The sequence below is a fragment of the Puma concolor genome, chromosome A1, assembly GCF_028749965.1.
Source record: "Puma concolor isolate L17-30 chromosome A1, mPumCon1.1.hap2, whole genome shotgun sequence".
Classification (NCBI taxonomy): domain Eukaryota; kingdom Metazoa; phylum Chordata; class Mammalia; order Carnivora; family Felidae; genus Puma; species Puma concolor.
The window spans coordinates 122,360,893-122,388,187 of NC_141667.1; the positions used below are offsets into that span (position 1 = coordinate 122,360,893).

Below are 27,295 nucleotides of genomic sequence, written 5' to 3' on the forward strand. Positions count from 1 at the left end.
ACTCAATCACGCAGTAATTCTCCTGCGTGTCTCAGGAAAGCATATGCAGTACCGGACCCAGTCATGGGGTCTGGAAAGGTTTTGGTGAGTTCGTGACGCTTGGGTTGAGATGTAGGGGATGGGCAAGCGTCCACTGGGTGAGGGATGAGTGTTTCAGACGGAGGGAAAATACTGCAAAGGTCACACAGTGTGAGGAAGTGCGGCATTGCCAAGGGGTGGAGGAAAGGCTAGTATGGCTGGAAGAAGGAAGGGAAGAATGAATGTAGGGAAGAAGGGGGACGGGTCAGAGAGCAAGGCCCAGGAGGGGGCCAGACCATGGCAGCTGGGTTGACAGTTTGGGTCCTTCAAGTGAGAACCACAGAAGGCCAGAGAAGGAAGGAATCCTGGATACGGCAAACTCCTTTCAACAAAGGGAATGCTGGGATAGAGACGTCAAAGGCGTGCTTTAGCAGTGGGTCTTTCCAAAAGCAAGACATCAGACTTTTTGAGTTCACAAACTTGGGGTTGGCTGCTTCGCCTCTAGGGAATGAAGTTCTAGCCATTGTCGACCCTCAACAGAGCACATTCTAGGTGTTTGCCAAGGCTCCATTGGGAAGGGTCAAACGGGGACAGTTCTGTCCTGTCAACGGTTAATGAGCCAGCTTGGCAGCTCGGACAGGTTGGCTGGGCAGCCCCCCATTTGGCAACACTTGGAGGACACGGGGGGCCTCCGAATATAACCCGTCTGCTTGCTGTACTTTGTCTGAAGGTGCAGGAGCAGGCATGCATTCCAGAGGCACATTATTCAGTGGGGGCTGTGGAGAATGGCAGAGATTCCGGTTATGAAGGGGAAAGCGGTAAGGGCAGGGAGCCCAGAGAGACCGCTGAGGGCACTAGGGGTGCAAGTGGGCAGAGAAGCATCTAAAAGGAGCGGTGCAAAGGACCTGATGCCAAATGCTGCCTCACTGGTGAGCTCACGGGAGCAGTGGCAAGATGGGCCCGCAGCCGGCGAGTTCCCACTTGGGTGGTGCCTGAGCGCCCCACTACCACGCGCACGCCATCTCCATCGCTGGGAAACTTCTCGTCAGTGCCAGGTATCGTTGGCGTAATGCACTCAGGAGCCCCCATGTAAAAGCGAACGCAACGCCTTTGCCAGGAGCCCCGCCTGCCACAAAAAGAACTCTCTTCCTTTTTTCTTCCTGGAGAGGGGCTGGATCTGGCTAAGCAAGGATGAGTTGTGGGGGCAAGCGGGGCACACTTTGGAAAATAGAGGGGATTTTCAGGAAGGTGAGTAAGCAGCCCAAGGCCTCTTGGGGAGCAGGATCCCCTGACTCTGCTCCTCTTACCTCTCCCACCCACTCGAGCCCCACTGGCCTCTTTTCTGTTCCTCTGAGGTTCCATGTCCTTACCAGCCTCTTGGACATTGTGACTGCTCTTCCATCCGCCTGGAATGCTCTACCTTGTTCTTTTTTTTTTTTTTTTAATGTTTACTTATTTATTTTGAGAGAGAGAGAGAGAGAGAGAGAGAGGGAAAGAGAGTGAGCGAGCATGAGGAGGGGAGAGGCAGAGACAGAGGGAGGGAGAGAATCCCAAGCAGGCTCGGCACTGTCAGCCCAGAGCCCAACCCAGGGCTCAAATCCGTGAACCGTGATATCATGACTTGAGCCGAAGTCGGATGCTTACCCGACTGAGCCACCAGGTGCCCCAACCCTGTTCTTCACATAGCAGATCTTTTCATCCTTGGGCCTCACCTCTCTCAGCAACTCCCCCAAAGAGGCTTCCTTTCCCGTCTCTATCAAGGGACTTGCCTCAGTCTGTATTTATCTTGTCAACTTTTTAAACACTTGCTATTGTCTGGAACGTGAGCCTCACAAGGGCAGGATCTCATCCATCTTGTTTCGTGCTGTATCCCTGGGACAGAGCCTAGCCACAGAGGTGCTCAGTAAATATTGGCCCAATGAATGAATGAGTGACTCATAGAATCTTGGATTGAGAAATCCAAGGCCCAGGACAGAAGTGGGATCTCCCGCTCTCTGCTGCTCCTCACAGTCCTAGAAAAGGGTGCACCACATGTGAAAGCAAAGCTGACAAGTTTGTGTCTAGGGCCTGTGACCCTGACTTAGGGGACCACACCCCTCATGGACCCCAGGCCATATGCCACCTACTCTGGCTTAGCCAGCCTACTCTCAGCTCTTCAGAGAACTCACTTTGGTTGCCTGGAAAAATCCAGCTTAGTGGTATTATTCATGCTTAGAGATGAATAACTTCTTTTGGCTGATGGGCATCAAAGGGAAACAAGTGATGTCAGGCACCTAGAAGGGAGACATCGATCTGGCGTGTTCCGGGCCTCGCACCCATGGGGGCAGATGGACCACAGCATCTCTGCCTTTGCCATCGGTCTGATGGGAACACAAGCAGTCTGCGTTGATTAATCAATGTGTGCAAAGTGCTGCACCAATACCTCTGGGGACATAAAGAGCCTCTAGAAAACAAGACTCTTCTTTTACTTCCTCAGAATCTCTGTCAGAGTTTAGAAATGGCAACTGTGGGAGAGCGGAGATGAAGGCTCCAGTCATTCCCTGGAGCCCACACAGAGCAAGTCTGCAGCCCAGAGAACATTCCCCTGGTTCAGAGTCACGGGCTGAGTCCGCCCAGGCTTCTTGGCCTTTGGTGATAAGGTGTTTAAGTTGCAGGAGCAAAGGCAAAATCTCCACTCAGTTGGCCAAAAAACCTTGCTGCCATTTTCCCTGGCTGGTCCTGGATGTCTTTGCTGAGGGCTCTGGAAGCAGAGTCCTAACTTCCTTGGAAAGAGAGCTAACATGGAAGCCCAAGACTCTTCTCATTATTTCATTATTTCAGGGTGACAGTCAGTGGTGCATAATGGTAGGGTAGCAAAATGGCCAACAGCATGGACTCTGGCGCAAGACCGGGTATGAATTGTGGCTCTGACCCTCAATAGCTACGTGGCCCTGGCCAAGTTTCTGTAAAATAGAGAGAATAGGGGCACCTATTTCCTCAGGTTGTGGCCAGGAGAAGTCCATACTGGGTTCCATTATCGGCACTAGGGGCTGCTCTCTCACAGGCCTGCCCTAAGACTTCAGTGAGACAGTACATGTAAAGCCCCAAAAATGTTTCAGTATGCAACACACAGCACAGTATTTGCCCAATAAAATATTAATTATTGCTACCAATAGGTTTGCAGTCTGGCTAACGCTTTTCTGGAAGCCTTCATAAGAATGTATTTGATGTTAAAAAATGGTCCTGGGGCATGAAGGTGGTCACCTGCTGTCCTGCTGTTCCTCCATCAGCTTTTTTTTTGTCGCAAGGGGCAATTATCACCCTGTGCTTTCTCAGCACTTAAAAGCCTCAGGTCAGGAAACTAGAACTAGCCGAGAAAGCAACAGACCCCTTACAGAGCTGAAGCATGGAACAGACACAGGCCATTTGTTCAGCAGTTTTAGGCTGAGGGCGTTTCCAACAAACAATTAAAGAAGGAGTCAACCCCAGCAGGCTCCTTCTGCTCAATCCACAAAAGGGCTTTGGGATTCCCACGCACAGACAGGCACGGGGTTTCTCAGGGCACAGACGACTCAGAAATGCTGCTCAAGGGCCCTGGCCCGGGGCTTTGAGCTTAAATCATTTGAAAATCAACTACAGGGATGAAAGGGACAGTCTGCAGGAGGCTGGCCTGCACTGGATCTTGCATTCGGGCCGTCCAGTACTCCGCCCCTCCCTCCGGAGTGACCTTGGGTACGGAACTGGTCCTTTTTAGACTTTGGGTTCCTTCTCTACAAGAGCTGCCTCTGGAGAGTGGCTTGGAGGTTAAGCATGGTGTGCAAAGCTCCAGCTGTCTCTCTCCATACCCGTTCCTCTGTGGCCCTCTCAACCATCACATAGCTGTGGATATGGAAAAAACCCAGTGGTGATCCATGTTGTAAAGGCTTGCAAATATTTGCTTGCACCAGGTGACCATGAGCGCATCACTTGGCTGCTGGAGCAGCATAGAGAGATGGATTATGGGAAGGGGTCCAGGCCACAGTCTGAAGGAGGGGATGTTGGCAGCCCCCACACTCAGCTCGGCCCATCCTTGCACCACAGGGACCAGGCCGAGATTATGGATTTTTAGCCGGCTGTTCCCCTGGGTCGTCAGACTTCTCACGAAGGCCTGAAGATTGATGGTCTTCCTTAAAAGAGGTGGACCCCTTCCTGACCCACTCTGACCTTCCCCAGATGCCTCCCCACCTCCCACTAAGGCCCGAGGATTTAACACACAGCTGGTTCAGGGTGGATCCAACTGTAGGCAGTGCACGTGGGGGGAGAGCGTTTCCAAGGCAATGTCCGAGTTGTCTCTAGTGACCCATTGACCTGACCCTCCCCGCCTTACGCTGCCCCAAAACTGAGCTAAGACTTTGGAGGGCGGATACACCTTAGGATGTCTGGCGGGAGCCCTATTATGGTGGGAGGTTCAGATCCCACGCTGGGATGGGCCCTGGGGAAGGTCAGGGGGAGGGTGAGCCAAAGCTGGCTTCATCGCCTCTGTTACCTCCTGGCCTTTCCTTCTTCTACTGGAGAGGCAGTCAGATGCGGGGTGTGGAGGCCCCCTTTTAGCAACTGTAAAGAACGTCTTGTCGAAAATCTCTCAACATGTCTTGTTGTAGGATGGAAGCATATCCTGAGTTGGCCACTTTAAAGTCTTTTTATACTGGAGATCAAGAGAAAGACCTCTGGTGACTAATTAGGAGTCCTACATTCGCCAGACTATTACAGCCCCAAAGTCAGTGTTTCCCCGGAGTCAAGGTCCCTTTCTCTTCCTGGCCAGTCCCACATCCTGCTGGGCCTGCGTTGGCTACTCATGTTTCTCATTATCTCTCCCCCATCCTCTTTAAAGGCTTCTCACTCCACCCAGGGGTTTTATTTTTAAACTTGCACAGTAATGCTAGGGCTGAACAGGACACACTGCCCACATTCACGGGAAACTGGGCTGCCTGGAAAAGCAGCCCCCTTTTCGGAGACTTCCTTCCTCCCTCTCTCCCTCCGTTCCTTTCATCTTCAACGGGCACCTTCTCCATGAGGGGCTCTGCCAGAGAACACAACAACAAAGCGAAAGATCCGGTTCTGCCCTTGGGGCGCTTACATTCTAACAGGGTAGGGAAGACCGGGGATAGACAGACGGAGTATGTAAACACACACCAAATAAGCCAACAAATAAACAAACGAAATAAGTAGAAATTTGTTAAGATCTACGCTATAAAAGGGACATACAAGGCACCGGAACAAGAGAAGCTGTTACAAATTAGGTAGACAGGGAAAGCCTCTCTAAGGTGGTGACGCAGAAGAGAAGACCAAAAGAATGAGGGGCGCCATGCATGCAAAGAGCAAAGTGAAGAATATTCTTCTTTGTGGAAGGAAGAAAATGGGGTAAGGCCCTGAGGTGAACAAGTGCTTGGTGTGTTCTAGAATCCAGCAGAAGGCCAGGATACTTCAAGCATCATGGACAGGGGGAAATGGTCAAAGTGGAGAAGTACGCAAAGAACAGATTATGCAGACATGTGGAATCATGCAGAAAGTTGGGACTTTTTTTCTGAGGGCAGTGGAAAGCCACTGGGGATTAGAATTGGGGGGTGACATGCAATGATTGACTTTTAAGACTCTTATTGGGTCCTGGGTGGAGAGCAGATCTTAAGAGGGGCAGGATAAACAGCAGGGCGTGAGGTAGGAGGCCTCAGAATCATGCAGGAAGGAGATGATGGTGGCTAGTCTGGAGCAAGGCAGTGCCACAGCTAGAAACTTCTTGGAAGAGCCTGCCACTGGACAGTCTCCTTACGAAGAGTCATAAGACAGTATCCCACACTCATAAGACACAATAGAACACTAGGCCCCAAAGGCAAGAGGTAGTCAACATAAGCAGTAGAGTTTAGATATCCTATTGTCTGTCACTAGCCATATATATTAGGTTTCCAAACCCAATTAAGTAGGTCTTTGTTCAACCGTGGCTCCCACAACTTTCTGAAAGGTATAAACGCTCCTGTACACCATGGCAGCTCTCTCTGTCCTTTACAGCTTTGCCTTGGATAGGAAGCCAAATGGCTTTGACCGAGCGATCTCACCTACATGCAAAATTCAAAGGTGACTTTATATGCCTGAATGACTTCAATAGGGGTCTCTTCTGTCCAGGAAAAACATAACTATTTTTACTCTTTGGAAGAAAGTAGATGAGAAACAAAACAGAATGGCAATGGAGACATTCAACAGAGAGTGACAATAGTAGTTATTATCTGGTGTGTACTTCAAGGCACTTTACTTGTAGCAACTCATTTAATCCTCCAAAAGACTGATGAGGTAGGTACCACTCTTGATCCTTTTTGCTGAGAATGGAGATAAGGTTTAGGGGGAAGTGAGGTCGGAGTACAAGTGGCAAAGTCAGGGTTCTCAGGCTGGTTGACTCCTATTGGCTGAATGAACTCCTAATGACCAGGGCTCAGGAGCTGTCTGCCTTGTGACTACTCTGTTTTAAAAATTGCATTGAGGGGCGCCTGGGTGGCTCAGTTGGTTAAGCGACCGACTTCATCTCAGGTCATGATCTTGCAGTTCGTGAGTTCGAACCCGCACTGGGCTCTGTGCTGACAGCTCAGAGCCTGGAGACTGCTTCAGATTCTGTGTCTCCCACTCTCTCTACCCTTCCCCTGCTCACGCTCTGTATCTCTCTGTCTCTTAATAATAAATAAATGTTAAAGAAAAAAAATTTTTTTAATTGCATTGAGGGGTGCCCGGGTGGCTCAGTGGGTTAAGCATCTGACTCTTGATTTTGGCTCAGGTCATGATCTCACAGTTTGTGAGTCTGAGCCCTCTGGTGAGGGCTCTGCCCTAACAGTGCAAATCCTACTTGTGATTATCTCTCCCCCCCACCCCGTCAATAAATAAATAAACTTAAAAAAAAAAAAAACACAATAAAAAACTCCATTGAAAAAGACCTGAAGGAGATCATCCAAAATGTTAGTGAAGCAGGGATATGAGTAGATTTTCTTTTTTGTTATTATTTCTTTTTAAATTTGTTTTAATGTTTATTTATTTTTGAGAGAGAGGGAGACAGAGAGAGAGAGAGAACGTGAGCAGGGGAGAGGCAGAGAGAGAGGGAGACACAGAATCTGAAGCAGGCTCCAGGCTCTGAGCTGTCAGCACAGAGCCCAAGTCAGGGCTCAAACCCACGAATCGCGAGATCGTGACCTGAGCCAAAGCGGAACGCTTAACTGACTGAGCCACCCAGGCATCCCTATAATTCTTTTTTAATGTTTGGAATACATAGTGCCTGGTACACGGTGAATACTCAAAAATAATTTATTTACTGAAATTATTGGGTTAATAAGTTACTTAAAAATTACTTTTACATCATTAATATATTTCATTATAGGAAATGTAAGCAATACCGGAAAAAAATTTACCCATTATCCAGAGAAAATCATTATTAAAATATTGGTAATAGTGATGTCCTTCTAGTCCTTTTCCTGTATTTATGCATGTCTGTTTCTGTCTGTCCCTATCTATGCATATAGATAGTATGTGTGTAAAACAAAAATGGGATCATACAATACTTATAGGCTTTTGACTTACTTTTCCACTTGGCAATATATCATGGGCATTCTCCGTTGCATTTTATATTCTTTTAAAATAGAATTCTTAACGGTGGCAGTGCATTCCCCTATAATTTATTTAATGAGCCCTATATTATTGCATATTCAGTTTGTGGAACCCATATTAATAATGCTGTCTTGAACTTCCTTCCAAAAAACCTTTACGCATACCTATATTACTTATCAAAGAAAGAAGAGAATTACATATTGAAATACAAAGAGAGAAAGATACCTATCTTGGGGTTTCTTGGGGTAGGCCAACTAGCATATTTCTTGCATCTGTCCTTCAGAATTCAAGCAAAGGCGATGTCAGTTACCATACCCTCCGTTTTCCCAGTCTTGTCATTACTCACCTCTCAAGCATGTTTCCGGTGCAGTTGTGTCTCAATGCAGGTAGATTAAGAAAAATCCCAGTCGTGGCTACAGTGTGGGCCCTGACGTTACGCAGCCAGGCATAAGTTCCAATCCTACCCCTAACCAGATATGTGACTCCGGGTAAGTCCATTTTTCTGAGCCTTAGTTACTTGGTGTGTAAATGGCATATCCCCTGGAGGATACAACGAAGTAAACCAGGTAAAGCTCTCTTAAGTATGTGCCCAGCCTAGAAGGAATGCTCATAAAATGGTGATTACTATTATTATAAAGATAGAGGAAGAGTTTTCTCCGAAGTTCAGTGCTTTGGAAGACTCCCTCCCAGTCTACACTGCAGGATCCCAGTAACATGAACTTAACTTAAAAAAAAAAAAAAAAAAAAAATCACTGAACATACCCTCTGGCTATATTACCCTTTTCCTCTTTGTAAGACTAAAGTGTTAAAAAGCAATTAACTTTTTTCCCCCTTCCTTGCCAAAAGCCAGGTTTGTTGGATTAGAGATATATTTAAATTACGTTGTTCACAGCTGCATTTAGCATTTAGCCAGCTGTGTTTTATAAATGTCTATCCTAAAATAAAAACAAAGCAGGCAAAAAAAAAAAAAAAAAAAAAAAAGCAGAACTGTCTACATCGACCTTAAACTGCTCTCAGTGTTCTATAACAAAACAGAAATTATCTAACTCCTAAAACACAGACCACAGAAAGAAATGACCTGAGTTGTATATTGTACACTGTTAACACAGACACACTGTTGGCACATAGTAGGTGCTCACTGAACCTTGTTGAATATATTTATTGAATACATGTTTTCCTTGCAGACAGCAAGTGGGTGAGAAATAAATCAGTATATTCACTTCATCTAAATACTGTCAGTGCCTATTTGGAGGGGCAAAAGAAGAGGGTAGAAGATTGAGTGAACAGATGCTTTTTGAGTCTGTAAATCGAGTGTTGGGAAACTTTACCCTCCTAATTCAAGGCCCGTGAGATACATTTATGATCCCGACGGGATTGTGTAGGGATTTCTCTAACCTGCCGTCAAGGAGAGCACTTATGAATGATAAAGCACTTCTGATGGCCAGACCAAGTTTTTCCATTTTGTCTAACTATGGGAAACGCTCTGGAAAATATTAGTGTATGTGCAACAGTGTATCCTCAATATCAAAATGGCTCGAGAGATCATGGGGAACACGTATGATTATAAGGCAACCCACCACTGGGCCAAGGCATTAATCATAGGGCAAACCCCTAAAGACAAATAACTATGAGGCACCCCACAATTTCCAAAGAAATAACTGGGGGTGCTGGAACTGCCAGCATCTACTGCTCTTAGGCATTTCTCTCTTCAGATGCTTGGCTGGTACTGGTTGACTGCCTTCCCGCACAAGAGCTCATGCTGTGGGTGATTCAAAGATACAATGTGTTCTTTGCTTTATACATAAGCTAGGGGAGGAGAGAGACAAGCCAACAACTCCATGGAAACTTAGAAAGAATGAAATGATTGCTACGCAAAACACTGCATGGGTCCTTGAAGGGAGGAAAGACCTTATTTACTGGAGATATCACAGAACGCTTTGCAATAGAGAGGTAACATTTGATAGAGGCATTGAAGGATAAGAAGAGTTGTCATTAGCAGCAAGTGGAAGGGAAGGGCATTCCAGGCTGGGGAACAGCATACACTGACCATGAAGGCCCGAGAATACTTGGTATGCAACAAGGAGAGGGAGAGCCCCAGACCGATGAGATGGGGAAGGCTAAAGTAGGAGGTGGGGCTTTTCAGACCAGATCTGGGGTCATGGAAATGCTTTGCAAAGGACTTTGGGCAATGGGAAGCAACGGAAGGTTTCTGATAACGGAAGCACTGGCACATGCAGGTCCTCTGTTAGAAGAAAGGCTTCAGAGGCAGCAGAAAAAGAGACTGGAACAACAAAGCTTGGAGGCAGGAGACCAATCCTGAAGCTCTGTCTTCCATTTTCCATCTGCTTAACCTCCGTAGTCGTGCACAGTGTGGACCAGTGCCAGCCTCCCCCTTGGATGCCGTGATCCCGTACCTTTGGGCCTGCCTCCTGTGGCTTCTCTGAGAGAAGGGTCTTACATTGCAGATGTTGGAGACCGCGGGGCATCCCCCGCCTCTGTTCACTTCTCTCCTCAGGCTCCGGGTTATTCTCCCTTGAAGATCCCACCTCACTCCTCTCCTGCATCTGCCCCCAACTCTGGCCCCTCTGCAGAGCCCTACTGTCACTGCGGGCCCTACCCTCAGCTCCGTACCGATGGGCGACTCTTATTTCAGACGTAGCACACACCATAGGTAGCTAGCTCATGTCTGCTCTGCACAATGGGATTCTCCTGGTTACATCCACTCTGTCGGTAAACAGCGCTCCATCCCTGTCTCCTTCCTGCACACTCTGAGTCATCATCTGACGATCCCTTTGCTAAGTTCCCATCATCTGCCAAATCCTCCTCATTGTCCTCCCCAAGTGGTTTTGGACCCATCATCTGCCTTCTACTCACAGCTCTAGTTTAGGACCTTCTATTTCAATTCAGCAACTCTTTACAGAGCACCAGGAACTGTGCTGAGGATATGACACTGCACAGGAAGCATATGGCCCCTGCCCTTGACTAGCTTACAGTTTAGTAAAGAAGATGAGCATTAAGCAACGACTTGAAGACTGATGAACGTTTCAGGGCGGGAAACACAGAGCACCGTGCTCCTTGGCCTCCGCTCTGCCTCTGCCCTGCCCTCTCCCAGCACTGCCATTTTCCTATAAGTTGTTACCGAAAGCATCTTCCAAATTCCCTTCTCGGAAATCTCCACTGGCTCCCCAGGGCTCGCAGAGAAGAGTGCAAACTCTTCAGAATGGCACGGAGGTCCTCTGTGATCTGACTCCACATGAGTGTGCGGGGACCCTGTGAGTCCTACACATCCCCCTGCCCGGCAGAACCTGTCCTCCTGCGGGGAAAAGGCCACCTCCACTCCCCATGCCTGGGTCTCTGTTCAAGCTATCCTGGGATCCCGTGTCCATATGCATGAAGCCTATGTGTTCTTCTGGTTGAGCTCCCACTGTTTCCACCAAATCCTCCACGGCCCCTTCTCCCTCAGGCTTTCATCCCCCACCACGGCATTTACCGCAGTCAGTCTCATTTACAATTTCACTTCCCACCCTCCATCAAGGACAGGGAGTTGGTCTTATTTGTTCTGAAAAATCGTAACAAAAATAATAGCTAAACCTACCAGATGCTTTACAGGCAACAGGAATCATGTGCTTCACCCTTTAGAAAAAAGTTTTTTAATTTATTTTTTAAATTTACTTTGAGAGAGAGAGAGAAAGAGAGGCAGAGAAAGAATCCCAAGCAGACTTTGTGCTGCCAGCACAGAGCCCCATATGGGGCTCGATCTAATGAACTGTGAGATCATGATCTGAGCCGAAACCAAGAGTCAGACGCTTAACCAACTGAGCCACCCAGGTGCCCCACCTTGTTGCATCTTTATAACAAGCACGGGGGTGGGGGGTGGACACTATCCCTGGTCTCACTGTACAGGCTAACTTTCTGGATTTAAATCCAGGAATTCTGACCTAGGAGCCCATGCCTTTGACCATGACTCCACCTTTATTCCCTCACTGGGTTTTGTCAGGTCCCTTATACGTAATGAAGGTCACTCCATATTAAGTGAATGGGGACAGTGACAACCAGGGCAGTGAACTTCAAGGTCACACGACAAATCACAATGTTTGAGAGATGTCAAAGGCAGAGCAGTGAGTGACCACACCTCACATGTATTAACTAGGTTACAGAAGCGGGTTTCAAAGAGAAGCCATTTTGACTGATGCGGGGGCAAAGGACTGGGTGACAGCTCGTGGCATCCCGACTGGTTTAATCTGATTTGATTCGGGAGGTGACCTGGCCCTCTTACGCAGCCCCATAACACAGGTGCCCCGAGCAGAGCACTCTCCTGTCACACAGTCACCTCGCCTCTCTGCCTGAGCCTGTGAGGAGATACTTAACAAGGGCAACACCCTCTCCCCAACTCACTGGACTGGACCTGTCTGTTTCCTTAAGGAGAGAAGAGTGGAGCCCAGGCCCTCCCCTGAGGGCCTGCCCTGCTCAGCTCCAGACAGACCTGCCTTTGTGAGTAAGGGCAGGACCTCTGTGGCATCCTACTGCATGGGAGCGGGGCCAGAGGGGAGAGCCAGGATGGGAAGGTTGGGAAAGGGGAAGAGCTGCTTGCCCAGAGGGCTATGCACAGGCAGCCACCATGAGACCAGCCAGGGTGCCTCCTCCATCCTTTGTGGGCACAAACAGGGGAGTGTATGAACAGGCAAGAGCCAGCCCTGGAGGGCCGGGAGGAATGTGGCCCCAGGTTCCAAAGCCTGGCCGTACAAGGCACTTTGATCTTTCATATCCCCCCGGAAGAAAACCTCTGCAGTGTGGACATGTAGCAAGGGAGAAAGCCCACTCCTTTCTATCTACTGCTCGGAGGGACTGCCAGGTGCCCAGCCTTTCTTTGCTTTCTTCCTTTGCCTGGCTTGAGTTTGGCTCATCTTGTTACAGTCTGGACATCTTTCTGATGCCACACTGTCTTCCATATGCTGGCTTAAATGCCGCATTTTGGGGATGGGGATATGTCTGACAATATACAGATGGGCAGACAGACAGACAGATAAATAAATCATTGTGGGGAATCTCGTGTAGGAGGCCGTGCTTTCTAGTCTCGATGGGACTAGATTCAGCGATGCCACACTACGGCTGCTTGTGTGAAACCTTACACCCCAACCCAGCCAGCACACTGCACTACGCCCTTAAGATTTCTAAGTGAGCAGAAACACGTTTGGAGAGGCTGGGACTTTTTTGACCTGCTCCTAAGACCATGAGAGCCATTCTGTTGTGTTGCAAATCCAGCAAAAAGTCCTAATTCCACAGCTTCCCCCAGGAGCATCCACAGGGCCCCTGCTGCTGTTCCAGGTCTGATTCCATGATAACTGGACCTGGAGGGGAAACCAGTGGCTGTTAAAGATAAAGAACTTCCGGGGCGCCTGGGTGGCTCAGTCGGTTGAGCAGCCGACTTCGGCTCAGGTCATGATCTCGCGGTCCATGAGTTCGAGCCCCGTGTCGGGCTCTGTGCTGACAGCTCAGAGCCTGGAGCCTGTTTCAGATTCTGTGTCTCCCTCTCTCTGACCCTCCCCCGTTCATGCTTTGTCTCTCTCTGTCTCAAAAATAAATAAACATTAAAAAACATTTAAAAAGATAAAGAACTTTCACTGGGGCGCCTGGGTGGCTCAGTTGGTTAAGTGTCCAACTCTTGATCATGGCTCAGGTCATGATCTCATGGTTCACAAGTTCGAGCCCCACGTTAGGCTTGCTGCTGTCTGTATGCACAGAGCCTACTTTTCAGATCCTCTGTCCCCCTCTCCACACCTCCCCTGCTCATACTGTCTTTCTCTCTCTCAAAAATAAACATTAAAAAAAACCCTATTATTAAGAAGAAAAAAAAAGAATTTTCATCAAATGCCATCCTAGAATCACTCAGGTTACACTGGAATTTCCACTGGCAGAGCCGTACATAAAAGTCTGGGTATTCCTGCCCCTGGGATGGATGCGACGAGGCAGGCCAGTTATTAAAGGTACAGCAAGGCAGACTGCAGGAGCGGGTCTCCCCTCAGAAGAGAAAGGCTTGCCAGATAGCCAATCTGGGGAAGAGTCATTAGTTCCGGCTTCTGTCCTCATGATGTGAGGAGAAATATCAGGGGTGAAGAAAGGAACTGGAGGAGACTCTCTGGGCAGCCTCCCCGGAGGAAAACCTGTTTATAGCGCTTGCAGAGGAAGTCTGGGCAATGTTTTCAGAACCATGGAGAACTTTGTTTGTTTCTTTTAAATTTTGTAAAGTTTATTTATTTATTTTTGAGAGAGAGAGAGAGAGCAGAAACTGGGGAGGGGCAGAGAGAGAGAGGGAGACACAGAATCCGAAGCAGGCTCCAGGCTCTGAGCTGCCAGTGCAGAGCCTGACGCAGGGCTCAAACCCACAAACCACAAGAGCATGACCTGAGCTGAAGTCACATACTTAACCAACTGGGCCACCCAGGCCCAGACCCATAAAGAATTGGATAGGAATAGAGAATTTGGATGGGAAACACCAGGGAGATTGGAGATATGGGGAGGTTCTGGTGCGTGAGTTATTGATGTGATAAATGTAGACCTTGACTGATTCTGATAAGCCAGTCTCATTAGGGAGAGGTAAAAGGCACTTGTAGGCTACTGCACATTGAGGGACAGAAGCAGATAGCTGGGCGAAGTGAGCAAGTGTGCAAGACAAGACAGGAGGATGACAGGACAGAGAAGAGCCTCGTTGGGGAGCTCTTGGGTTATTAATTGCTTGAGAAGCCCGAGCCAGGATCTGTGGTGGTCTTTTCCAAGGGAGATGACGGTGCCCTCTTTTCCAAGGGAAACAGTTCCTAAACAAATGTGTCCAGAGATGCCAAAGTCCTAAGGAGGGGAGTGCTGGAGAGACGGAAAGCTGGCTCAGGAAGAAGGATGGCAGTGGGGGAGATGGTTCAAGGTCTCAGGCTGCAGTCCTAGATACCCACCATCGCAGAACAGGAGGGCTGATTTGGGTTCTGAGATCCGTGCCCACCCAGAGTCCGAGCTGGCTGTTTTGTGGTGGGGCTCCCCAGGTATCTCAGGAATAATAATAATAACGCTTTTTAGAAAATGTGATCTTGTTATCTAAGTCAATGTACCATTTAATTATTACTCTTGTCATCATCATTATTCAATGTATATACAACTGTAGTACTGTGCTAAGCACTTTACAGAACTCTGTGCCATTTAATCCTCACATAAATCTAGGAGGGTGCGTAATACTGTTATCCCCCTTATAGAGGAGAGGACACCAAGGTTCATAGAGGTGATGTCACATGACCCTGGTCTCACTGTGATTAGTAGCCAAGTCAAGACTAACCCTCAGTGGGGCTGACGCCAGGACCCAGGCTCCTGTCCCCCAGGGAAAAGGCTCAGCCAGCTAGAGTCAAGAATGAAACCTTTAGACATTGACGGAACCATGAATCTAGCACAGGTAGAATAACCACAAAACACCGCAACTGCCTTTTACTGGATGTCTACTTCCCTATTTCATCAAATTTAAGACACCATAAATTGAATCATACACCATCATTTTACATACAACTGTGAAAAAAAATGCTGTACTTCCTGATTTTAGAGGTGGTAAAACACCCACAGAAAAGTGCCTGTGAGGCTTGGGAAGCATTCTAGGTGCCATACTGCTAGGAGCTTTGCCTCTACTATCTCATTTCATCTCAATAACAGTCCTTTCTTCTCACCCCTGCTTTTACAGACGAGGCACAGGGCTCAGTGTGGTGCCGCCAGTGTGCATGTTCAGTGACACAGAGCCAGGGAGCCACAGAGCCTGGGCAGCGTCATGGGCCAAAGTCCCTGCCCTTGATCAGCAGGCAAGATGGCCTCTGAAGGAGATGGGCTATCTTTGTCATCTGGTCCTCCTGGTGGGTGGACAGCTGGGCAAATCAAAAACACAATGGAGGCGACCGACCTCAAGAATAAAGAAAACCTCACCTCGTTCATCTGTGCCTGGGTTCACTTTAATTCTCAAGCTTCCCTGAACTCCGGGAGTGTGTCTTCTAGTTGTAAAGTCAGTTGTAAACTTACAACTTCTAGTTGTAAAGCCAACCCCTTTAGGAAGATCCTCCAAGATCTTTATTTTCTAGCTCATAAGCCTCCTGGGTCTCGGCTCTATCTCTGACCCATCTTTCCTTCTCCCCAAGCTCTAGTTAGCAATTTGCGCTGGATTCTGTGGCGTCATCCTTGACCCTGAACTTTATTCTGCCCACATCTTCCTTGTCTCCTCCCATCTCTTGAAGTGTCTAAACTCTCTGACCCTGCCTTGCCTTGTGCAAGAGCCATGTTCATGTCTCAGTCAGTTCCTAGCCCTGTTTCACATCTCCTTCTCATTACAGGTTTTCTAGAAACCCTGTGTATTAAAATGAAAACATGGGGGTCGGGGCACCTGGGTGGCTCAGTCGGTTGGGTGGCCGACTACAGCTCAGGTCATGATGTCACGGTCTGTGAGTTCGAGCCCCGCATCCGGCTCTGTGCTGACCGCTCAGAGCCTGGAGCCTGCTTCCGATTCTGTCTCCCTCTCTCTCTGCCCCTTCCCTGCTTGCTCTCTTTCTCTCTCTCTCAAAACTAATAAACATTAAAAAATTTTAAAAAAGAAAAAAGAAAACATGGGGCAAGACAGAGGTGGAATGAGGAGGTTGTATGTGTAGGAAAAGTCAACTGGATGAGTTTTCTTGCTTTAATTTTTGACCCCAGGACCTCCATCACCCACCGTGGGCTGCGTATCTACAAGCCCGCCTCTCGGGTTCCCAACTGTGTCATCATTGTATATCTTCTCGCCCTCTATCTTGACCCCTTGGTTATCCTTCCCATAATTTTCCATTGTGAAGAAGGCTGTTGTACGGTAATGAAATCTTCCCCATCCCTTTGAAACACCCTTGTTCCCTCCCCTCCCAGCCACTGAGTCACTCTTTCCCTTCATATCTCTTCTCAAAGGCTTCCCGACACTGGACATGAAGGATGGTACTTGGCACTTTCCCCTTTCTCGATACTACCCTCCACCTCAACAAGAACTGAAAATCACAGCTTGGAATTGCTCCTTGGAACCAGCAAATGCACTGGAAAATGCCGTTTTCTTTTTGTCTCGCCTGACCTTCTTCTCACTCACCCCCAATCCTTTAGAATCTGTCTTCTTTTTCTTTGCATGACTGTCTCAGCTCAGCCTAAATGCCCACAAAGCCCCAGTAAGGGCAACTTTAACAAAATCCCCACTTTCTGTGTATGTAAACCTTCAGTGAATGTTAGATATTACTTGTTTTCAGATTTGATCAAAGTGCTAGACCTGCTCAGGACAGGTTTCCTTTGCTGTAAGTTCCCCCAGGGCAGAGACATGTGTGTTTCATTCATTCACTCCATACACCATGAGGCTGCAGTAGACATGTCCTGAGTGAATGATGCCTATAACAGTCATCTCATGCCTAGCTGGGATTCTGTGTCCATTTGGTATGTGAGTTCCATGACACGGAACAGGTTAAACATGGTGGATATAACAACCAACAAAACAAAAGTTCCTGCTCTCTTGGAGCTTACTTTCTAATGGGAAATAACAGTTTAAAAATCATTAAATAGGGGCACCTGGGTGGCTCAGTCACTTGAGGGTCTGACCCTTGACTATAGCTCAGGTCATTATCTCATGGTTGTGGACTTGAGCCCCGAGTTGGGCTCCATGCTGAGCGTGGAGCCTGCTTAAGATTCTTTCTCTCTCTCCCTCTCTCTCTCTTTTTGCCTCTCCCTCTCCCTCTCCTACTCTCCCTCTGCCCCTCTCTCCTGCCTGTGCTCTCTCTCTCTTTCCCTCTAAAAACAAATCGACCTAAAAAATAAATAAAAATCATTAAATAGATGTCTAGCTACCTAACACTGGATCTAAAAAGTGTGTTGGAAAAAGTCCTAAAATAACTGGAAGTTGTATTCATATTTGTCCTAGGAGAGCTAAGGAACTGGAAAAGACATTCAGTTAGAGAGATGAGAACATCTTTTAACAGCTTTCTTGAGATATAATTTACATACCACACAATTTACTCACTTCAAGTGTTCGATGCAATGGCTTTCACTATATTCACAGAGTTGTGCAACAATTGCCATTAAATAATTTCAGGACACTCACCACACTAAAAATAACCCACTCCTATGAAGCAATCACTCGCCATTCTACCCCTTCCCAGCCCCTGGCAACCACCAATCTACGTTCTGCCTGTATGGATTTGCCTACTCTGGACACTTCATACAAATGAATCACACAAAATATAGTACTGCGTGGCAGCTTCTTTCACACAGCATAACGTCTTCAAGGTTCACTCATGTCATAGCATGTTATCAGTACTTCCTTCCTTTTTACAGCCCCGTAATATTCCATCGTATGGACATACCACATTTTGTTTCTCTATTCATCATTTGAAGGCCATTTGTGTTGTTTCTACCTTTTGGCTTTATGAATAATGCTGCTATGAACATTAGTGTACATGTTTCTGTATGAACGTATGTTTCATTTCTCTTGGGTATATCCCTAGTAGTGGGATTGTACTTTCATATGGTAACCCTATGGGTGACCACTCGAGGAACTGTCAAACTGGTTTCCAAAGTGGCTATACCAATTTTACATTTCCATCAGCAATGGAAGAGGGCTCCGATTCCCCCACATCTTTGCCAACATTTGTTATTAACCATCTTTTGATTGCAGCCATTCTAGCGGATGTGAAATAGTATCACGTTGTAGTTTTAATCCACATTTCCCTCATGGCTAATGACGTTGAGCATCTTTTCACATGAGGAGAATACAGTTGACACTTGAACATGGGCTGACCTCCCATGCAGTTGAAAATCCATGTATAACTTTTGATTCCCCCAAAACTTAACTACTAATAGCATACTGTGGACTGGGAGTCTGAATGATAATGTAAAGAGTCAATGCACATTTTGTATGTTATCTACTGTATTCTTACAATTAACTAAGCTACAGAAAAGAACATGCTAATAAGAACATTATAAGGAAGAGAAAACATATGTGGAAAAACCCACATATAAGTGGACCTGCACAGTTTAACCCCATGTCGTTCAAAGAGTTCAAGTGTTATTTACATTACGTCTGTGAGGCAGCTACTGACCTGGTTCTCGGCACAGTGCCTGCATGTCAGGTGCTCAATCACAGTTGTTGAATGAACACATGCATGAATGAAACAAAGGAAAATGCCTTGAAGGACAATGATTCCTTTAGCTATGGTAGGCCTGGGAAAGGCATGGCTGCCTGAGGAAGAAAATAAGGCAAATATGAAGCTATGTATCTTGATCCCTCCCACCCCATCCTGCTGCCTTTAAACCATGCTCCACTTGGAGTCTCCTTGCCCAGAGCCTGGGTCAGGGGACCTGTCACACAGCGCCAGAGAAGGAAAAGGGAACAGAGAATAAAGAGGACAGTCAGCTCAGCTGCCAAGATTTGTGAAGAGAAGACTTGCAAAATTGCTTGAGCTCCCATTTAACACAGCAATCTGGTGGACAGATCGTGGTGTTTCTACCACTGTGTAGGGGATGCCGTCTGCCACGGGAGCATCCGAAGATGGAGGTGGAAAAGAAGGTGTGTGTGTGTGCGTGTGGGGGAGTGAGGGGTGGAGGTGGCTTGCCCATGGAAACATCCCGATAAGCCGAGCGCAGGATGGCTGGCCCTGTAACATGGGAAGGGCTGGAGGGTTGAGAGTATGGGTGAGTATGATCCAGGGGCAAGTGGGCGTAGTTCATACTCTGTATCTCCTGTGATTCCTGCATGATGCAGATGCTGAGATGACAGCCAGAGGCCACTGTGGGGTGACCCTGCTGTGGGGCCAGGGGGAGACCTCCTGGCTGGGGAAACAAGGAGCCCATGGCCAACAGGAGCTGGTCAGCCAAGGAGCCTCCCTGAATTCTGACTGCAACAAGAGAGACCAGGACCTCAACTTGAGCCGTAAAGGCAGTGAGTAGGCAGTGATAGGGCAGGCAAAGGGTTCCACGCTGAGACCTTGGGCCCCAGAGGCCTATGAATGAGTATCTCAGCTCTTCCAGTGAGAGACTCAGGGACCTCCACTCCTCTTACTGCTAGATGATACTTCCAAAAGCAGCGGGAGGGCAGCCAAAGGGGAGGGAATCCCAGGGGCAGAGTAGTGCCTAACAGGACTGCTTAAAATCTTGTTTTTTTAAGATTATTTATTTATTTTGAGAGAGAGAGAGAGAGAGAAGCATGAGCAGGGGAGGGGCAGAGAGAGAGGGAGAGAGAGAATCCCAAGCAGGCTCCAGGCTGTCAGCACAGAGTCCAACGTGGGGCTTGACCCCAAGAACCATGAGATCATGACCTGAGTTGGCATCAACAATTGGATGCTCAACTGACCGAGCCACCTAGGTGCCCCAGGACTGTTTAAATTCTTATACTGGACAAGACTGAACTGTTTTTCAGCCACCTAAGAGCTGAGGTCTTGTGAGGAAGCCCAGATTACAGGCAAATGGAGAGAAACTACAGCCATACTGTGTGACCTGCCACCTGGACCTGTTTATGGCCACTTAGCACAGCCTTGAACCAGGCTAACGTACGGCAGTGGGAGCAGGGAGATGTTCAGAATGTGAATGAAGCCTGTTGTGCGTTGTGTCTGTGGCCACTTCTGTGGGCCTGCTATGGAGCCAGGGAGCGTATGAGCAAGAGAATTTCTTTTCTTCAACCAGAAAAATAGCTTGAAGTGCATGTCCTTTGTCGTCTTTGGCTAGGATTCTCTTAGAAGCTTTTGGAGGCATTTGGATGGGCTGAGCTAAAGAAACATCAGTCCTGTGACAGCGGCACCTCCCAGTTTTTGAGTCCTAACTTTGTTTCAGGTGCTCTGCTCTTATACGTGTTATTGAATCCTCCCAGCCACCCTCTGAGAGTAGGTACTGTTATTAGTCATATTTTACAGGTAAAGACATTGAGGGCTTGGTGAGGTTTCCCAGGATCTACTGTGGGGAGTGGCTGGACCAGTATTTGAACACAGGGATCTAGCTGCATAGGCTGGACATTTAAGCACTGTGTATACTGCCTCTCGCTTTCCTGCCTTAAAAAACTCCCTTAGAATTGGAACAAGATCTGGTTAAGAGCTGTTTATTGAAGAAAAAATGGAAAATGTTATTGTTCTCTTAATTTCTAAGGAAAAAATGTTTGCCCAGAATATAGTGAATAATATTACATTAACTTTATATGGTGACAGATGGTAATTACACTTATTGTGGTGAGCCTTTTCTAACACATGTAATTGTTGAATCACTACGTTGTATGCCTAAAACTAATATATTATTGAATGTCAACTATACTTCAATTCAAAAAAGACTTGCCCATTTCACAATAATCAGGATGAGTAGATAGAAAAACTGACATGTAACTAAAGTGGTAGAGAACCTGAGTGAGAATTCTTTTTAGTCACTCTTCTCTAGCACAAACCAACTCCTGCAAAGTCAAAGCCTCAGCCTTGTTGGTTATAAAATTATCCCCCAAAGACAATAGACTCAGTTCAGCTTAAAGCATGTGTGTTTTTACTCACCCATCTATCCATCCATCCATCCACCTATCTATCCATCATCTACCCACCCATCCACCCACCCCCCACCCATGTATCTGTCCATCCATTTACTCATCCATTCACCCACCCACTCACCTATCCCTCCAGTTACCCATCCATCCATCCATCCATCCATCCAGTTTTTCATCTCACAGTTATTGAGCCTACTACATGCCAGGCACTGGGGACCCAAATGAACAACTGGGGACCCAGTTTGAACTGTTCTCATTGAGAAGATCACAGTTAGGGCAGAAGCACCCCCAAGGACAATGTATACAAGTACTAGATGATGGTTCAGCCTGCATGGAGTGCAGAGTAGACAGGAAAAGGGAGTGAAGAAAGGCCAGAATGAGAAGGAGGGATTTTGTTTAGAATCTTTTCTCCCTTCAGGTTTCAGGTTAAATGTCATCTCCTCAAGGAGTCTTGCCTGACCATTTATTCTAAAGTTGGATTTACTCTTTATTCTCTTAGTTCCTTGGTATTGAATTTTTCCTTGTCCTTTAACGTGTGTGGTGCATGTTGAGGGTGGGGAGTCTATAAGGACTCAGTTACAATGTGGTCCCATAAGGGCAGGGACCACGACTTGTTTTCACAAAAGTATCTTCAAGGCCTGACAAATCATGGGTGCTCAGTTTGTTGCCTGAATGAATAAAGGCTGAAACCAGATCATAAAGAGCTTGAATGCCAAGCTAAGAAGTTTGAACTTTGGCCTGTAGGCAGTGAAGAATCATGAAGTACATTTGAGGAAGTGTGAGGCCCAATCAGATCTGTGGTTTGAAAGGACAAGGCTGGAGGTGTCGTGCAGGAGTTAAGAGGAATAAGCTACAGAGGGAGAAATTAGAAGCAATTGCCTTGGATAAGGGGTCAAGATTTTGCTGGCCTGACTCAAGACAATGATGGCAGGGAAGGAAAGGAAGGACAACGTAAGGAATAGTTAGGTCAAATATTAGGAGAGGCCTGTGGGTAGTGAGGGAAAGGGAGTATGACTAAGGTCTGTGGTTTGGGTTACTTTATAACCACTGTACTGTCATTAATTAAGGCAGAGGCAATTTGGGATTTTGGAGACATGAGTGGAACCTGAGGAAGACCGGATACTCAGGGAGACAAGGAGAGCATATATACCAATGACGGACCCCTGAGGAATGCTGGACTTCAAAAGATGGCCAGGACAGGATGCTGAACAAGGGCAGCTAAAGAGAAAGAAGAAGATCTAGAAGCTGGTGCTGTTGTTGAAACTAGATAGAGGAGAAGGGTCTAAAATGGAATGAAAAGCTCTCCTGCCCTCAGGGCCAGGAGATTCCACAAGACAGAGCAGTGGAGACCCTGGGTCAGGCTGACACTTAATTCTAGCCACGTGGGAAGGTGGGTGTAGTGGGCCAGATCTTCTGGTGGTTGAAGAGAAGACAGAGAGCAGGAATTCTAAGTGAAACTTCCCAAGTAGTAAGCATCAAATCGATTAAGAATAAACACAACCAAATACGTGGCTCTAGCAAACTATACAGCCTTAGGCCACATCTGGCTCATGGGTCACAAGTGTGCTACCCTGGTGTTGGAGGAGATCACAGGCACTTTGGATAGAAGAGTGAGGTGGAAGGAGGACTCCAGAGGCCCAGGCAGGACTGTGAGGTGTTGGGGCTCTGGCATCCTTTGGGATGCCTGGGCCTGCAGGAAGCAACAGGACTCAGGGCAGAAGTGGGCGGGAGGGGGCGGGGCATGGGAAGCATTCTCCAGGAGGATGGATTTAGCGAGTTTGGGAGCTGTAGGAAAGGACTGAGTGGATAGCATTTTTGCCCTCTTTTCAGAGGGCTTTAAAGATGTTATTGGTTTTTCCTTTAAGTTAGAAAAATACCTGCAAAAACAAAATAAAACATGAGTTCCTCCTTACCCACCCCATCCCATTTTCTAGAGCTCATCAGGCTTTCAGGTTTCTAGCTCTGTATCTACAGATACACACATAATTTTAAAATTCAGGGGCACCTGGGTGGCCCTTGGGGTTTGGTCAGTTAAGCGTCCCACTCTTGGTTTTGGCTCAGGTCATGATTTCACGGTTCGTGAGATTGAGCCCTGAGTCGAGCTCTGTGCTGACGGTGCAAAGCCTGCTTGGGATTCTCTCTCCCCCTCTCTCTGTCCCTTCTCTGCTCATGCTCTGTCCCTCTTTCTCTCTCTCAGAATAAAAAAAAACATTTAAAAATCAGTTATAGAATAATTCCACATATATTGTTCTAGGGCTTCCTTTCCCCCCCACTCATCTATGGACATTTATGTCTAGCTCTCTTTTATATGGCCGCCTGGTATTTGCTTGGCTGTATAATTTATCATTCCATTACTGGGGCACATGCTTTCCAAATTCCTGCTATTAACAACGCTGCTGTGAACCTCACGCATAGGCCTCTGGGTACTGGTGTGAATCCTGCCATAGGACAAATTCTTAATATCGAATTTGCCAGTCACAGAGCCTGCACATGGTATGCCGTCTCCTCCAAGTACTTGTTGAAACTGTCTGCTCTTTCCTCAGGGCCTGGGAATAAAAACTGTAGGGAAGAAACTGTATTTCCAAAGAAGTTGGTAAATGGAAACAAGGCTTTAAAGTATCTTTTAGGCTTTAAAGCTGACAAAGATACAGCTTCCTTGTTAATCAGGATGCTGTGGGTAAGTACCATACTCACAGAGATCGGTACCTTTCATTCATTCACTTGATAAATATGTAACACAGACACGTAACCCTCAGAAACATCAAGGAAGTCCACCCTGCTTGATTTGACCATCCATTTTCTATGTGTAGGGTCGATATTCGAAGAATACACCAATTCCTGAGGGACCATTTAAACATAGTGAGAGAGTCCATGGTGTGGGAAATTTGTTCACAGATTTTCGGGAGACCAAAGGTTGAAGGCCATTAAAAAGATTTTTTTTAAACATGATGATCCTCTTGGGGTTTGGTATTCAATCTGTGAAATCCTCAGTTTAGTAATACTTTCAGAAGATGATTCGTTGGCACAGGGGATGAAAACTCTCTCTCTTATGCCTACAAGACAACACAAAAATGTAGAAAAAAGGAAAGACAAGTATAACCAGTCTCTTCTAGAGATTCCAAATTTTACCACAGCCGTTGGCACACTTAGTTCAGAGCGCCCTCTTCTGGACCTAGGGTTCCATGGCACCATCTGGGGCCCAGCCCACCAAGGGCAGTCAGATTTTCAATCTGATTTTCAGTTTGGAAACCTGCTCTAATCTCCATTTCCAACTTCACCGTATATTTCTCGTACCTCAGCCACTGGAACCCCAAGATGTTCGCTTTCAATATTTGTGCTATATTTTCAGGTTACAAAGGATTCTGTCTCCTCTTTAAAAATGACTCTTTGATTGCTATTGAAAAAAACAAAAACAAAAACACCCTCCTTTGATCTGATTTGCGCCAGTGGGATTCCACTTAACTTGTTAACTCTCAGGACTACATTCAAAATTTTGGATGAGTGGGAACTAAGTCTAGAAGCTAAAGGAGAATGGCAAATAGTTCTATGTGCCATTACCCGAAATGTTGGAGCAAACTATGTTTAAAATGAAGGCTTTCTGTCCCACTCTGGAAAAGTGTCAGAACCTTAAGTTAGCCTCACTCAGTAAATCCCGGAATTAGTTTAACAGATATTTACAAAGCAAAGTTTACGTATCTGCCAGGGAGCCTGCTAGGAGCAGGTTCACAGTGGGGGACAACGGAGGGTAGTGTCCCTTTAATTCATCCTGTGTGATAACTAGTCAGCGTTTTTATTGCAAAATGCTTGGCAGTCCACGAGCCAACGTCATAATGGGTCACTGGAGCCTCACTGTTCTTTCACGTTACTGTTAATCTATCATGTGCTACTACTATTAAATTCAACTAGGTTAATCCTCTTACTCAGAAAAGGTTTCTAACATCTTAAAAGGGGCTATTCAGCCCTCGGAAGAACAGGCTCATGATCTGTTACGATAGGAAGGAGGAGGCAGGATGAAAGCAGCTTTTCCAAATAGCTGCGTGTTTTCCTTGGAGCTGGGGTGGGTAGGGCTGAGGCTGGGCCCCGCTTGGATGTGGGAGCCTGCGGTTACCTGGCACTTATCTTCATAAAACTCTGCTGGGTGAGCACCAGGCCTGTAACCCACAGACTGCCCCTCGCCTTCCTCATCCCCCGGACAGAAGAGAAGCCCTGTTTGTTCTCTTTCCCCCGCTCCCCAACCCCGTCTCTCAGGTATGGAAACCCTAGGACCCATTTGCCAGACCAAAGGACATCAGCGCCTGGAAAGGGTCAGCCCCAAAGACGGGGGTGCTTCCAATGCAACCAGACCACAACATTTACAGAGTCAAAGTCAGCAATGACAGCAGTGGGGAAGAAGCCAGGCGAGGTCCCCCAAGAGAGATAAGGAAATGACGCAAGGCTGAGGGCCGTAAGGAGCCAAATCCCAGCACAGCTTCCAGTGAGAGTCCACTAGTTATTTCCGCTCCGACTTTTTCTAAACTTCGGATGAACCTCTGAGAGGCAGATGTGCTTTCTTCCTCACCTCTCTTGGCTTTAGGACTGTAATACGATGCTTCTTTGGGAGAGTCATGGCTCCCTCTATGCCACAATCCAAATTATAAGGGAACTTGGTTTTTTTAAAAAGCTAACCTTCTCTCTAACATCGCTCCAGATTTCCAAGAGTGGGGGGTGGATTCAGAATGACGGTATTTTGTGGGCTCTGAGTTCTGAGTTTTCAGGCGCCCTTTCTCCACTTACACTGTTCCATTAAATCCCGTCCATTCAATTCAACTCACCAAATATTTACTGAGCTGAGCACCGTGTTAGAAAAAGACCTGGACGTTGCCCTCAGGAAATTCACAGACCAAGGGATGAGAAAAATGAATCAATAAATTGTTTCGGTCCGGCGTGGGAAGCGTAGTGGTGGAATTATGTACAAGGTAGCACTTTCAAGCCCCTGCTCTCGTGGACTAAGGGTCCGGAGAGGGAGCCAGATGTTAGCCAGAAAACTGCACAAGTAAAAGTAGGATTTCAGTCCAGACCAGTACCCTTGAGCAGAGGCAGGCAGGGCTATCTGAACTTTAATGGAGCATCTTGCTGGCGGGGGGCGGGGGGAGGCAGTAGGGCATCCTTGAAGAATTTGCAGTTGAGATCTGAAAGATCGGTCAGGGAGGATTCGGCGCACAGTGGAGGAGAAAGTGGCCCAGGCAAGGGGAAGAGCGTGTGCAAAGGAACTGTGGTGGGAGAACATGGTGATCCAAGGGACCAGACCGAAGCTGGTATGGCTAGAGCCCAGGGCTAGAAGGGGCGTGTGGGGTGGCTGGGCCAGAGAGGTCAGCCACGTCCCTGGCTTCTGTCTGCCCACGTCCTCATCTGTATCATGGGGTCAGAGCAGCACTTATACGTCAGAGGAAGAAGCGAATCCCATTTAGCACCTGGAGGAGTATGCTCTAAGCAGCAGCTGTTCTTTCTGTTGTCTTCTCATCCTCATCATCGCACCAGGATGAGCCTGTGGATGAGGACCCTGCTGGCCCCAACCGGGCATTTCTTTTTAACGCTACACACCTCCACAGAGATCTCAGAGGCCACAGAAATTAGCATAAATCCTATAAGGGTAACAACTGCAGGCTCTCTGGAGACATTCTGAATGAACGACCAGCTGGGCTGCTGACCGCAGGGCTTAAAAACAACCATCAGCAGTTTATCCTCAAATACCCAGAAAAAACCGAGACAGAGGAAGGAGGACAGTGCCTCCTGAGAGAAAGCTGTCTATAAATGGAAAATTACACTGAGAGCAAACAAATCTTATTTGATGTGGACCCATTTTTGACTCTGTCTGGAAATCCAGGGCAGAAGGAAGTGGAGGGGACAGGGAGTGAGCAGGTGTGCCCCGGCAGAGGGTGCCGGGGGCCAGTGGGTACTGTGACCAGGAAGATGAGGAAGAGCTGGAGCCGGCTGCCAAGGCACCCACACCTCAGGCCAGACACCGGTCAGACCCAGACGTTCCCGGGCTGCCTCTGTGCTGTGACGCACGCCCGGAGCTGCAAATGTTGGCCAGGCTGCGGTGGGGAGCGGGGAGGTGGGGGCGGGGTGGGGCAGAAAACACAGGAGAAGCTTCAGGGGTGGATGATGAGCAGAGCT

General features: G+C 47.4%; 1 protein-coding gene and 1 long non-coding RNA gene across 11 annotated transcripts in view; one reads left to right on the forward strand and one right to left on the reverse strand.

Moving 5' to 3' along the window:
* Positions 1-27,295, forward strand: part of FGF1 (fibroblast growth factor 1) — a 103,677-nt gene that overhangs the window by 15,934 nt on the left and 60,448 nt on the right. The window lies entirely within an intron of this gene.
* LOC147584397 (uncharacterized) overlaps positions 1-27,295 on the reverse strand; it is a 341,362-nt gene that overhangs the window by 4,349 nt on the left and 309,718 nt on the right. The window contains exon 6 of one of the 4 annotated variants that reach the window (XR_015249337.1): positions 21,237-24,192. The exons of the other annotated variants lie outside the window; for them this stretch is intronic. This is a non-coding gene — a long non-coding RNA (uncharacterized LOC147584397). Of the gene's footprint in view, positions 1-21,236; positions 24,193-27,295 lie in introns of those variants that run through there. 4 annotated transcript variants of the gene reach the window in all.